This window comes from Cyprinodon tularosa, unplaced genomic scaffold, assembly GCF_016077235.1.
Source record: "Cyprinodon tularosa strain WSP-4 unplaced genomic scaffold, ASM1607723v1 ctg38, whole genome shotgun sequence".
NCBI classification, from domain to species: Eukaryota; Metazoa; Chordata; class Actinopteri; order Cyprinodontiformes; family Cyprinodontidae; genus Cyprinodon; species Cyprinodon tularosa.
This window is the reverse complement of record NW_024039096.1, coordinates 1019631-1034724: the sequence shown is the minus strand read 5'-3', so window position 1 is coordinate 1034724 and position 15094 is coordinate 1019631.

Genomic DNA, 15094 nt, shown 5'->3' with positions numbered 1-15094 from the left:
GTTAAGCTTTCTGAAAACTAACCCGCATCTAGAAATACTCTGCATACTCAGACCCAAACACAGAGAAGCAGTTTTTAGTTCTTCTGCTTAACAAATCTGGAATTAACTCCCAGAAAGCTGTAAAATCACTGAAACCATTAGATGCTTTAAATCAAGATAACAAAACACATTTATTTGGAGTGGCCTTTGACTGTACTATCTAAATATTATTAGTTAACTTTCATTCATTTTATTTTTGTTTTAATGTGTCTCTTTTATTCTCTAAATATTTTGTTTATCTTTTTTCCTCATGTAAATTGCTTTGAATAATTTGCCAATGAAATGTGCTATATAAATAAATGTGCCTCGGATAGATATGGTATAGGTAATCCCCCCCCCCCCCCCCCCCCCTGCAGTTTTCTATGCCTTTGGAGTTTTTATAAATTCCCTAAAAATTCACTCCATATGCAATGAGGAAATGTCCTGATTGTCACAAATCCAGAGGACGTTATATTTAGTAAACAGATGTGTCACCCATTGTTCTTTTAAAAAAACAATAACATAAAAAAACAATGTTATAATCTGGGTATTTTCTCTTCTGAAATAATAGTGTGCAAGAAGTAATTCTTGATATTTTCCCCCTTAATGTTCAGTGCTGTTAGCCTCGTGAGACCATCCTGATCTCGCGAGCTTTCAAGGTTTCACTCGCAGATCAGTCTGGCTACTCTCCGTTAAATTTGGAGCTGTTTACCAAGCGAACGTCCAATCAGCGTTGGCTTTGAGGCGGGTTGAGGTGTGACGCAACGAAAAGCGCGACAGTTCAGTCTAAAGAACATGGCGGCTTCGGCTGATGAAACTAGCGTTAGCGTGGCTATCGAGCAAGTTTTATCGGAATTACAGAGTATTTCTTCACTGAAAGAAGAGCAAAACACTGCTCTGGAGGCTTTTCTCAGAGGAAAATATGTTTTTGCTCTTCTCCCGACTGGTTTCGGCAAGAGTTTGATCTATCAATTGGCTCCTCTTCGTCGTCGTTCTTTTAGTGCGTCATATGCTTCGTTGATCTGATTGGTTTATTTGGCCCGTCTATCACCAACATAGGCCAATCAGCTAACCAGTATTTTCGCCCCTTCTCAAAATTACTTCAACGGAGCAAATCCATCTGGCGGAGTCAGGTTACAGTGCCGTAACATCTACTTTATTTCTTTTTATAAGGGATCTAAGAAAAAAAAAACAGTTGATGGGTCATTAAGTACAGAAAGGGATGTTTTCAAGTGGAATACAATGATTTTAGAATTACCTTTATTTCTGCAAATAAAAGCAAAAAATATGAAGTATTTTCCTGCAAGACTAAATGTTTGACTAGCTAGTGTTTGTTTATCAGCTTTTCTAAGAATTCTGCATAAAGATCACCTTCCAGTTGTTTGGAGGCAATCAGGCAGATGGCAAATGTTTTCTCATCCCTCTCTTGTAGAACTGACTTTTGTTAAATATCCCCTGAATTAAGACAAATAACCCTCGACCATGGGATTACAAAAGCTTCTGACTGAAGCTGGACAGAGCATTGGTCACTGTGAATAAAAGGAGTCAAGAATGATTGAGATTCACTTATTCTGCGATGAAAGGGAACTTTGGGCTAAAAGTACCACATGCAGATATGCATTACAATAGAGCGAGAAAGTCAGGGTAGCTCTAAATGACAGCACAGGCAAAGACCATCTGGATAATTCAGCTAAAAGGAGGCTGCAGGGTACACTTCCATCTTAAAGAAATCTTTGGAAACCAAGTGAAAAAACTGCTTCAGTTCTAATGCCATGTTTTTTTATAGAGTGGATAAAAGGCATGTGAAGATTTTTTGATCCAAGAACAATAAATATTTTACTACATTTTTTTTTACAGATGGTAAATGATTGAGGTGATGTTAAGTTTTTTTTATGAGTATGTGTGCCGTACACCTTCACCTCTCATGAAGTTAATTAGATTTAATGATAAACCTAAGCTATTTTTCTACATATTGACATACAATTATAATATGTTTTCCAAAATGATTATCATACTCCTCAATATTCCAACTTCTGAGTGTTTGGTTAACTTGTCAAACAGTAGCACTTAACTGTGCCGTGAAAGGAAAACAACAGATAGCTTTTATTGTTGTTGAAATCTGGAAAGTTTATGGTGAAAAACATGGTGGCATGGAGCAAAATGAAAAACTGGTGAGAATATAACGGAAAGATGGGATTAAAAGGTACAAAGGACCGTAAGCTAGAGCTGAGGTTTGCCTTCGAATGTCACCAGAACCAAATCCAAAAATCTAATAGTTTGGTTAAAGTATACTTAAGTTTTATAATTTCCTACTCTGTGGCAAGCTCCAAAATTCAAAAACCGAACGGGTCTCTTTCAGCTTTCAAAGCTGGGAGAGACACACCTGAAAAGTCTTGTTCCTGAGGTGCTGAATACATATTCAATTCAATTTAGATAACTGCGCCAATTGAGCACACGTTATGTTAAGACATTTTACAGATTTAATTCATGCAGGTTAAAAGGTTGATTTACTTCTGTCTGAGCATGTAGTGGAAGTGCACAGTTGCTTCGATTGTGTTGCTGAATATGAAGCAATCCCTCATGCATGTAACGACACTGAAAAGAAAAACTCCACTTTACCAGGGAGAAACCTCCAAAATAGCTAGGCTTAGTGACCACAGGAATATAGAAGCACTGATCCAAGGGGACTTTCCTGATGAGAGAAAAGTAAAGGTTAGTTGCAGTTGTGGCTACTAAGGTGACTTCATTTAGGAGAGAAACACATCTAAGCAATATGATCAGTAATGAAGTTTGGAAGACAAAAAGAGCACATAGAGTTAGATGCAGTAAATCCTCACCCAGAAGCTATGTTTTAGAGAGATGCAACCACTAGAATGTAAAGCTGTGGGGAGCAGCGGCCCAACTGATGCCACCCACATGGACAGGTTTACAGCTGAACAGAACACCGTGCTACTGTAGCCTCTTTCAAAACAAAAAGTTGAAAGTTTAAATAACTGCTGCTATTGCAAAAATAGACAATAGTAGGTGAATGTTATAGAGTAACAAGAAGTGGTCATATATCTGGAATCCACTTTCTAATAATAATAGTACCGGTATTTATTAAAAAGCTGCTCTCTCACCCACCCCTCGTACTCCTGGGTGGGCGGCATCTTCATCTCAACCTACGGTCGTCTACCAGGGAACTGGAGGCTTAAGGGTTCTTTGCAGCGTCTTAGAGGTCTGTGGAACTGCACACTTTTAGACTGAGTGGTTCAGCTAGAGGTGCAAAAGGCATTTATTAGAAAATCTGCATATTGGAAGAAGGATGGATGGAGGCTGCCAATGCTTTGGTGTTGGTAGAAGGTGGTTTTAGTGACATGTTTGGTGTCTTTGAAGATCAGGTTAAATATGATGCAAAGGCTTCAAAAGGTCAGGGGGGTGGTGGCAATAGGCATGGCTATTGTTGGTTAATGTGAATTATTTCCGTTTTGCTAGAGTTTAGCTGAGAGAACTTACATTAGAGCCATTAATTGATACCCTAAATGTGGAAGAGGATGCAGGAATTGGACAAATACAATTGTGTATCACTGTCTAAGTCTATAGCAGCAAAACCAAAGAGGTAAATAAGGATAACTTAAGCCACTAGTCTATAATAAAAAAAAAAAAAGAAAAAGTTATTTATAGCCCTAAGAGTCATTTGTAAGTTGCTTTGTTTGAAACAAATGGAAAAATTAGATCTATTATGTGTAAAGGAGCTTATTAAAGGTTTAAATATGTGAAAGAAATATTTTCAGACTACATTCAGACTAAAGTTTTCTTTAGACGTTTTTGAAAACCTTGTTTACCAATTCCTCCATTTCACAGTTTTAGCACTACTTTGTGTTGTTTTGCTAAATAAAATCCCAATAAGAAACAGTGTGAGTTTTAATATGTCAAAATCTCTATAGAGGAAGAAATTATTCACTGGATTGTCGATGTTCCTCTGACACTCTTAGCTATAAATGAATGATATATTTTCTGAGACAGTTGTTACGCCTTAGTAGCTGTTTATGTATATTATATATAGGAAAAAAGCATCTTCTCTGATGCTTCGACATAATTCAGCACTGCAACTTATCAAGTCAGTTTGGTCAATGTTTTAGAATAACATTTATCATTCTAGTCAAGCTAATTCACTAAACATGCAAATTATTGAAATTAAAATATCACTACATAAGTTGAGTGTCCTCAAATAGGATTTTTGCATCCCCTTAAATCCTTTGTTTGTCACTTATAGATGATTTGCAGCAGGACTCAGGTGGTAGTCATCCAATTATCTGATCATGTGGCATTGGGGAGTAAAATGAGAAAAGGGGGATGCATCAATAAATCTGCTACTTAATCAATGTTGCACTCTAAAATCTTTAGGACATTGGAAGGATCTATCACCAAACAGCTCAGCCAATAATTTAAATGAACTGTGGAGGTCAAGCCGGCAATGCCAGCTGTTTGTTCCTTTTCTAAATGGTCCATCAGACCTGATTGGTTGCAACATTTCACACCTGCTTCAAGGAGAATAAAAGCTTAAGGATAGAACTATTCCAAAGTTACTCTACAACTCTGTTCACAATGGTTCTTAAAATGATTCATTACCTTTGAACTTCTTCCCATTTTGTAAAGTTAAAACAGTAAAGTTCCACATAATCATATAAATATATATTCTGTATTTATTTGACAGAGCAACACAAAGCAGTGCATAATTGTGAAGGGAAAGGAAACAAATGCTTGGATGGATGGATGGATGGATGGATGGATGGATGGATGGATGGATGGATGGATGGATGGATGGATGGATGGATGGACTGATAAATTGATCTATGGAAGGAGGATGGATGGATGAATATATGCTGGATGGATGGATGAATGAATGGATGGATGGACGGATGGATGGATTTATTTTTATTTTATTTTACCTTTATTTTACCCGGAAGTCCCTTGAGATAAAATCTCTTTTTCGAGGGAGACCTGGCTGGATTGATGGATGGATGGATGGATGGATTGATGAATGCAGGATGGATGGATGGACTGATAAATAGATGTATGGAAGGAGGATGGATGGATGAATGAATGCAGGATGGATGGATGGACTGATAAATTGATGGATGGAAAGAGGATGGATGGATGAACTCAGATTTTGAAAAATAACTAACCTTTTCAAATATCAGAGCTTAGGAAAATGTTTATACCAGATATGTTACAAAGGTCAAAGGAAGCTGTGGTCCTTTATAGTTAGTTAAACTAACACACACACACACACACACACACACACACACACACACACACACACACACACACACACACACACACCAACTTGTCTCATTAGCTTTGCAGGGCATTTCCATTGATTTCCATTAATTTCTACAGCCTAACCACGACCCTTACCCTAAACATAACCATTCACAGCTTCATATCCAACCCCAAACCCAGTCTAAACCCATTTCAAAACATAGTGACCCCTTACCCAAAAACAACACTTCCCTATGTTGGGTCCAGGTATCGGTCCCCACAAGGAGCAGTCGGTCCCCACAATGTCCCATTTTACCTGAAAATGAGTGCCACAATGTATTAAAAACAAGAGCACACACCCACCCACATTCACATAGAGAGAGAAGATGCATGCAGGTAGTTCAAATCTGGTTCCACTAGATCTGTGGAGGTCATGGTATTACACTGCACCTCCCTTCATCACCATGAGAACACAACAATGATGATTGGATTGTAAGTGAAGTGCATCAGGAGCATTTAAGTAAAGTCAAGTCAAACAGCTAAGTCTTTGAGATTCACAGAGTTGTCACTACAGACATACCCCCCAGACCAGAGTTCACCTCTCAGCCCCTTTAGTACTTTCGGTACTATGATGATAACCTTTAGTAAAGCTAACAATGATTTCCACTGCATCATATCTCTTTTTACCTTTCCTCATCTCATGCTCTGAATATTTCACCTCTATCAGGACTACCGCTGCTGTCACAAGAATGTCAACACCTTCCTTGGAATGACTTGTTTACTAAAACTGTCTTTAAGGCCCAACCCTAAATGTGAACCAATCAGAGATCAAATCTAGACATTTTCTACATCAGTTGTTGATAAAAGTTTGTTCATAATTCATTATAGCTGGGAGAGATTATTTTTTCATGGCCAGACAGAACAAGGCTGAAAGCTCTAACTCATTTACCTGCCTCATAATTCATGACTACCACCAAGAAATCACAGACATGGACAGTAAGCAGTGTATCCTAACTAAACAGGCGCAGCAAAGTTTCGGAAAAACTTGAACTCATAAATACTGATAATGATATGATAATAACAGAAGAAAATGCCTTATAACCAAATATTTCCTTAGTTACTGTTTCTTCACAACACTGGCTCATGCCTTGTTGATGTAATATGAAAGTGGCTCCATCTAGTGGCTGCTTGTACAAAATTGTCCAGAAATGTTTCCCAAAAAAAAAACATCAATGGAAAGATAACAGAATATACATTGACAGCTCTATAGGGCGTTTTCAACAGAGTCTATGTACTTTACTGTGTTGTCTGCAAAATACGAGCCCCTAATTTTCTCTAGTTTAAATTAGCAAATTATTGTTTGGAAATTCATCACCAACTCTCCTAATACATCTTGTTTGGATTATTCTTTGATTTAAATTTATGTATGTTCAACTGACACCCTAATATTTCCTATCTGTTACATGTGGAAGGTGCATTACATGGTTTTCGTAGCTGTGCTGTAACGTTATGGACTAATTGAGGCAAATGTTTTCGCAAGCAGTTTACTGGTTAAGACAGGTTCATTCATTATGTATGTGACAGGAGTTTGGAAATGAATGGGGGCAAACAGAAAGAAAGGATGATTTTGAACAGAGAAAACTTTGGTTGTGCATCGGATTCTACTTTATCCTTTATCTTATCAATTCAATTCAGTTTATTTCTATAGCGCCAATTCACAACACGTCATCTCAAAGCACTTTACAGCTCTCCAGATCATAGAGTCAAATGAATTCAAAGTTTTCTATCTAAGGAAAACCAGTTGATTCCGTCAACTCATTGACTCAATTCCAATCTCTCACACTATGCATGTTTGTAGCGACAGTGGAGAGGAAAACTGATATGTGTAATGACGTGTGATTCACCAGATCTATTAATAAGTGTCTTTTAACTATTATTAAGGGACGTTCTTAATGATGGCAGCCCAGTAGTATGTAACCGGAGCCATTTTTTTGGTCTGACTAAGACTGAATTCTGTTATACCTGCCATTTGTCATGAAACGGTGTTAGTTTGGGGAACCCAAATGCAGAGATCAGTTGGCAGAGGTGAATTAAAGTGGGTTTATTAAGGTTCACAGGTCCAGGGGCAGGAATCAAAAATTCAACAAAAAATCCAAATAAACCTGAACCAAGGAGACATCAGGGGTAGACCAAAACTCTAGGAGCCAGGGAGAGACGAGGAAGGCAGGCAGAAGTTAGACGAGGATCCAGCAAACAGGAACTGAAGAGGGAGGGCTTTTAAAGGGGACAGAGACAAAAAGAGGGCTAACGAGGGAATTGAAAACAGGTGTTGGCAGAACAGAAAACAGAGCAAGGACAAGATGACACAAGAGGGCAGCAGAGGAAAACAAATGGAAAACCAAGAAAAACAGTAACTAACAAACCAAGACTTTCACCATTATGTTTTCATAGTCATTTATATACAGCTCAAATGTGTCAGCACAATAGATTTCTTTACAGTTTCAATAAATGATAACTTTAGACATGCAGAAAAATATGTTTGTGTTTTGGTTTAATATGGATACATAAGATTTATCACAGATTATCTAAAGATTTATCACAGAAAAAGTGATATTTTTGTAGGTTGTCAGTTCTAAGGTCAGATTGTCCCTCTGGGTTCTGGAACACAACCCTGAACTCCAGTTCACAACACATGTGGTACTCAGCGTGGCAGCACATTACTCCCTAAGAGTTAAACCAGGGGCTCCCTGAGAGACGATAGGGAGACTCCTGGTGGGGTGTTCTTGGGATGGTTTTAAAATAATTTAAGGCATATGAAAGGCCAAAATATATAATGAAAAATAGTCATGTGAATGTCCAATTAATCAAATAAATGTACAATCAAATAACTTACTTATGACTTAGATGTAACATTTATTTAATTATCTAATACTCCATTTTGATATTAAATAAACAATTAAATTGTAAAATTCGCCAAGCAATAGTTAAATGTCCTAGTAACTAATTAAAATGTATTTGAAATGACAAAGTTATTTAATATAATTTAAAAAAATACATTTATCAAAGCATTTATTTTCTGTATTTTAAATTAAGTACAGGGTAAAGTAATTTGATGTGTTTTTAGGCAGTTGCTATTCTGTTACATTGGTATGAGATCAGAGATGTTTGTGAACTCCTGGGTTAAACACTTAACTAGGACTTTTTCCTTCCACTCAACTTTCTAATAAACTGTTTAAATTCAGCATTCAATTCCTGTCTGTTGGACAATAAATCAACATTCTTCCCTTATGATTAAAAAACAAATAAAAAAATCATTAAGCTGTTGTTACGCATTACAACCCAGACATAACCTGCAAAACAGAGAATAACTGAACTCTTACTCTGAGCTTAAACCTGACAGAAAGCAGAAAAGAATCATGTTTAACCTCCAACAAGCACCCTGTCCACCTTGTGTCCTCTGTGTGTCCCCCTACAGTTTATCAGCCAACCATCTCCAGAATGAGAAAGACTGTCTGTGGATTGGAATAAATGGTGGTGAATGAGAGAAATGTCAAGTGGTTGTTAAACTCTACATAAAGGAAGTTGTTTTAAAAAAAACTCAAGATAAAATGTAATTTTTTTCCAGCTTATTTATTTCTATTTATTTATTTTAGAATACAATAGAAATACACTCATAGAGAAAAACTGATTCAAACATAAAAAAGCATTAAGCATTAATTGAAACCGATGATCTTATTATAAATCAAATAAAGTAGGAATTCGAGCTGCAAAGAAAAAAATAATGATTTAAGATATAAAGCAGAAAATGATATACAAAAACTAGATCAAAGGAAATCCAAGTACAAAATAATTTGGCAAAAAAACAACATGAACAGAAAATTCACATCAAAAGCCGGAATTAACAGAATAGTTAAAATAAATAAAAAAAGAAACAAAGTTAAATATCTGAGAATAAAAATAAACACTGAGAGGGCCTTTTGTGAGAACAGAAACTTGCATTCTGCCAACTTCAAAAGTAAAAACAATTGCAAAAACTTGAATTTAGGTGTCAAATACAGGACGGACAACATGGTAAATACTGAATAAAAACCATAAAGACTCCATATTTGATCTGACAGTTTTACAAATAAATTTAATTTTGTTTCTTCCCTCCAGCATGCGTTAGGTTCAACCACATCTGCTTCCTTCTTTTATCAACTCAACTCAACTTTATTGTCAAATGTGCTACATGTAACATACAACACGGTGCATAATAAAATATAAAAATATATATATATTAAATGAGCCATAGCACGAAAATAAAAACCTAAGATATAAAATAAATATTAAAATATTAAATATGTAAACAGTAGTGTGAATGGTGCAAATAGTGCATAGAGTAGCAGTCCTGGGGAGAGTAGTGGAAAATAGTAGAGGATGGGGATATTGGGGGGTCAGGGGGGGGCGAAGGGGGGCAGGGCAGGGAGGGAATTGAGCATCCTCACTGCCTGATGGAAGAAGCTGTCTCTGAGCCTACTGGTTCTGGCCCGGAGACTCTGCAGCCTCCTCCCGGACGGCAGCAAAGTGAAGACATTGTGGGCGGGGTGGGTGGGGTCACCTGCGATCCTGGTGGCTCTGCCGGTGAGGCGGGAGTGATAAATGTCCAATAGAGAGGGGAGGGGGACACCGAGGATCTTCCCAGCTGCTTCTTTTAAATGCAAGTCTCTCTGCTTTCTCATAGTAGCATCATCTGGTCTTGTCCTGTTTGGCTGTGACTGCATCCTGGAGAGAAACATCAGCTGTGCTGCTGCCATCAACACCTTTATTTATAGATGTTGGAGCTTGGTCTGTTTTTCAGTGTAGTCCTGTTTCTCTGACTGTGACTAACTGGATGTGCTCTCTTTCATCCTCTGACGTAGAGCTCATCTGCCTGACTGTGTTCCCTAGACGGGACCACCTGTGGAGCTGGTTGGCAGATGCCTTTTGAATCTATGCTTCTTTTTCTATGTCTGCTTTTGTCTCCTTGAACCCCAGTCGACCTCAGCAGATGGCCGCTCACACTGAGCCTGCTTCTGAGGGAGGTTTCTTCCTGTTAAAAGGGAGTTTTCCCTCTCAACTGTCACTACAAGCATGATAGGTGTGAGGGATTGCTTTCGAATCAATTACGACTCAACTGGTTTTCTAAGATAGAAAACTTTGAATAAATTTGACTGTATGATCTGGTTGAATTGTCTCTAAAGTGCCCTGAGATGACATGAGTTGTGAATAGAAGTGAAACTGAATTGGAATTGAACTGAAGTTTGTCATTGTTGGGTTAATATTGTGACAATATATTTCAAAATAAAGAAGGAAAATGTGTAAAATGTATTATATCAATTTAACTACGTGGAAATCAGGGGCGGAGCTAGATGGGTGGCCATGGCCACCCATGTGGCCACCCCTATTGTGGCAGCAGGGTGGTGTATACAGGAAAGAGAACCTGATACTAGCGATTTCTAATGGACCAATAACGCCACCTTGGGAATTTCACCCAAAGAATTAATTTTAAAGGTAGGATACGTAGATCCGTTCTACCATAAAGAGAGTCAGAGACGTGGTTATAATTTAGAAAAAAAACAGCAATTCTTTATTTAAACATGATTAAAATAACAGGTCTTGTTAAAATATACTACCCACACACACGGGAAGGCGAGGGGGGAGCCTAATTCAGGTGCTGAGGCTTACCTGATGGAGTGGGTCGAGGCGAAGTGAGGAGTGATCCCAGTAGATAAAGCAAAACAGAAAGGAAGGCACCCCAAATCACTCGTGGCAGCCACTACACACATGCACTCTGTAAAACAATGGACTAGAAGGGGGCGGCACTGCACACCAAAACGGGAAGTCCCCACCACCAGGACACCAGGAACCACCACGTCAGCTCTCAGCAACTGAAAAGACAAAGAGGGGCATAAATAGCTTTTCACACACACACGCGCACACACACTATAAGGGGAGAGAAAAAAAAGAATAACCCAAAAAAAAAAAACATTAAGAGTCACAGGAACAATTGGAACCCAAAATGCAATTCCCCATGGACTCAGGCAACCCAGATAACTGAATAAACTCAGGATAAGAAAAATAATACCGGGAATAATAACAATCAAGAACCAGTCCAGTAACAGAGGTTGAACAATTGTCACATAAACAGCCCCTTGAATAATCCAGCCCAGCCTATGCTGCTGGAAGAGGGCAATTTCTGCTGCAGGCGGGCTCCAAGTTTAACCAGCCACGATACCGGCTGATTAAGGCGTCTCAGACCGCACCGCCGCGGTTAAACAACAATTGGAACCGAGGTGGAGCCGCAGCTCAGGCGAATTTCGACCCTGATCTGAATGGATGCGGGCAGGCACCCCCAATTTACAAAACCATTCAGTTACCAGAGCCTGAGCCACAGTGGAGGCTCGCTGGTCACGAGTGGGTACGGCAAGCGTGTACTTGCTGAACACATCCGTCATGACCAGAACATCTTCTACCCCAGCCTGGGTTGGTTCCAAGACCGTGAAGTCTATGGCCACGATTTCATTAGGCCGAGAAGCCAGCAAATGCCCCATGAAGCTATGGGTGGCAGAGTTAGTGCCTTTGGCCACCTTGCACCTCTCACAGGATTGGCACCAATGTGCCACATCAGAGGACATACCCGGCCAGTAACACCGCTGCCGCAACAACTCCAGAGTCTGTTCGATGCCCTGATGGCCATGTTTCTGATGGGCTTCTGTTAAAACCTCTTCTTTTAGTACCGCTGGTAACAGCAGCTGACAGACGGACTCAGCACCATCTGGCCAGAGGGTCTGGCGGTACAAAGTGCCGTTCCTTTCCACCAAACGATCCCACTGACGGAGCAAAGCCAGCGCGGGTGGGGTGAGCAATTTACGCTCAGCAGGGGTTGGTTGTCGCTTTTCCTCCCAAAACTGTAGGAACTGCTGGATAACAGGGTCGGTCTGCTGCAGCCTACAGATCTCTGCAGGGGCATGGTGAGGAAGGGCTATGATGGTAGCCTGTCCTGCCTCTGCTTTGGAAACCCGCAGAGCTTGCTGCAGAGAGGCCGGGAGTGATGTACCCGGGAGCATGGCTTCCATGTCCTGCATACTGGGAGGCTGCTGGCGAGACAAAGCGTCAGCATTCCTATTGACCCTCCCTGATCTATATTTGATTTCAAAGTCAAATGCGGCAAGCTGGGCTGCCCAGCGTTGTTCGGTGGCCCCAAGCTTAGCCGATGACAGGTGGCTGAGGGGGTTGTTATCCGTGTAAACAATACACTTCTGACCAAGCAGATACTCCCTAAATTTTTCGGTCATGGCCCATTTAAGAGCCAAAAACTCCAACTTCATGGAGCTATAGTTGGCCATATTGCGCTCCGTGGGCCTTAGGCCCCTACTCGCATAAGCGATGGGCCTTACCTTGCCGTTCTGCTCCTGTGACAGGACCGCTCCTAGGCCACCAAAACTGGCATCAACCTCCAAAATGAAAGGGAGGGAAAAATCAGCATATGCCAACACAGGAGCTGTGGTGAGCTTGGTCTTAAGGGCCTCAAAACTGCGTTGGCATTCCTCAGACCAGTTCCCTGCCACTGCACCCTCTGGTCTCTTCCCGGATTTTGTGCTCCCCAGCTTGGCTACCAGCTGGTGCAGAGGGGCGGCCAACTTGGCAAAGCCCTTCACGAACCGGCGGTAGTAACTGGCAAAGCCAAGGAACGACCGCAGTTCCGAGATGGTGCTTGGAGGCTGCCAGTCGGTTACCACTTCAACCTTACTGGGGTCGGTGGAAACACCCTGGTCCGAGATCACATGCCCCAAATACCGCACCTCCTGCTGGAAAAAGGCACATTTAGCAAGCTTGGCCTTCAGGCCCTGATGTTGTAAACGCCCCAGAACAACCTCCAGTCTCTCCAAGTGCTGCTCAATGGTGGAAGAGAACACAACAATGTCGTCCAAGTAAATCAACAAGGACTGACACTGTTGGTCCCCGAAGAGCCGCTGCATCAGACGTTGGAAAGTACTGGGAGCATTGCAGAGCCCAAAGGGCATGCGATTCCACTCGAAGAGGCCAAACGGGGTGCAGAATGCCGTTTTAGGCCGATCCGCTTCAACCACCGGGACCTGGTTGTATCCACTGGCTAGGTCCATGGTGGAGAACCAACAAGCACCAGTCAGAGCGTCCAAGGACTCCTCAATGCGGGGAAGAGGAAACGCATCTTTCCGGGTCTTCCGGTTCAGGGGCCTGTAGTCGACGCACATGCGCAGACTACCATCTTTCTTCTTGGCGAGGACGATGGGTGACGCATAGGGGCTACTGCTCTCCCTAATTATCTATGCTTCCAACAGCTTGTTAATATGCTCTTTAACTAGGTCGTAATCCGACGGAGGAATGCGTCTGTACCGCTGACGGACTGGGACATCATCCAAAAGCGGAATGCCATGAGCGATCAGATTAGTGCAACCCAAGTCGCTGTCATGACAAGCAAAGACAGACTCATACTTGCTGAGAAGCAACCTCAGCCGATCCTGCTCCTCAGCAGGAAGGGGAGACAAATCCATGGCCGCTATCTGCTCCGTAATGGAGGGGGCAACTACATGGGAAGCCACTGTGGCAACAGAGGAGGGTACCTCTGTAACGCCTGCTGGCAGGCTCACAACGCTCACCACCTCCAAACTCCCTACGACTGTGCGCGGGTAAAGCAGCACATCAGTGGAACCCACATTTACAATGGGGATGTATGCAGTCCCCCTTTCCACTTTGACCAAAGATGGTGAGGCAAGTAGCCCGGCTGGAAGGCCAGAGCCTCGTGGCTCAAACAACACAGTGGTATTTGCGAAGTGCTCAGAGCAGGTAGCAGCCACAATCTTAAATGTACCACCTGGAATCCGCCAGGCCTTCCGTCCCCGCACCATGGCTCTTCCACAGGCGGGCTGAGGGGGCCGTATACTAGCTTGATGGCACTTTTGCAGAACTAACTTAGGAGCCTGTGATACAGAGGGTAAGTCAAAGAGGGCCAAACCATGTCGCCCGAAGAGTTCGCCATAACATCGGTGGATCACATTCATCCCCAGCACCCCAGGGGCCTGTGCAGACATACCATTGGGCAAGTCCTTAACCACCAAAATGCCACACTTTGGCATCAGCTTACCGCACAGTTCAATATCCAGTTCCATGTACCCAAGGTAAGGGATGTCTAACCCATTGGCTGCACGGAGCTGTAGCCAGTCACACAAGCGCAGTTTCTCCGGGCCCCACGGCTCAAAATGCTAATGGAAAAAGCTCTCCGTGATGGTAGATACCATGGATCCAGTATCCACCAAACAAGGAACAGCAATACCCCCAATATTAATACACATATGGGGGCAAGAGGACATGAGGTTGGGCATTTCTGAACCACCTCCTGTTCTTGAGCCAATATCACTGCCCGCCGAACTGTGACTCAACAGCTCGGCGGGTGGTAGTTTTCCGCAGGCCGTGAAGGACTGTGTTGTACACTTGTCTTCTGTGCAGGCAAAGGCTGCTGCGGGCGAGGAACACGGACCCCGTCACATTCCCTAGCAAAATGTCCTGGTTGGTGGCATCGCTTACAGATAACTGGGCCCCACTGTGAGGGGCGGCCCTGGGAATGAGGGCCCGGCAAGCGAGAAATGCTTTGTGTAAGTTGGTTGATTTGCTCTTGCTGGAGTTTAAGCATCTCCTTCATCTCCCTTAGCTCGGACGCCAGGGGTGGCTTGACGGACAACTGTGGGCCACTTGTAGCTCCACACTGAAACCCAAGAACTGAGGGGACAGAATAACTTCTGCCCCTGGCTCCTCCTGGCAAACCCTCCCGCTCCCA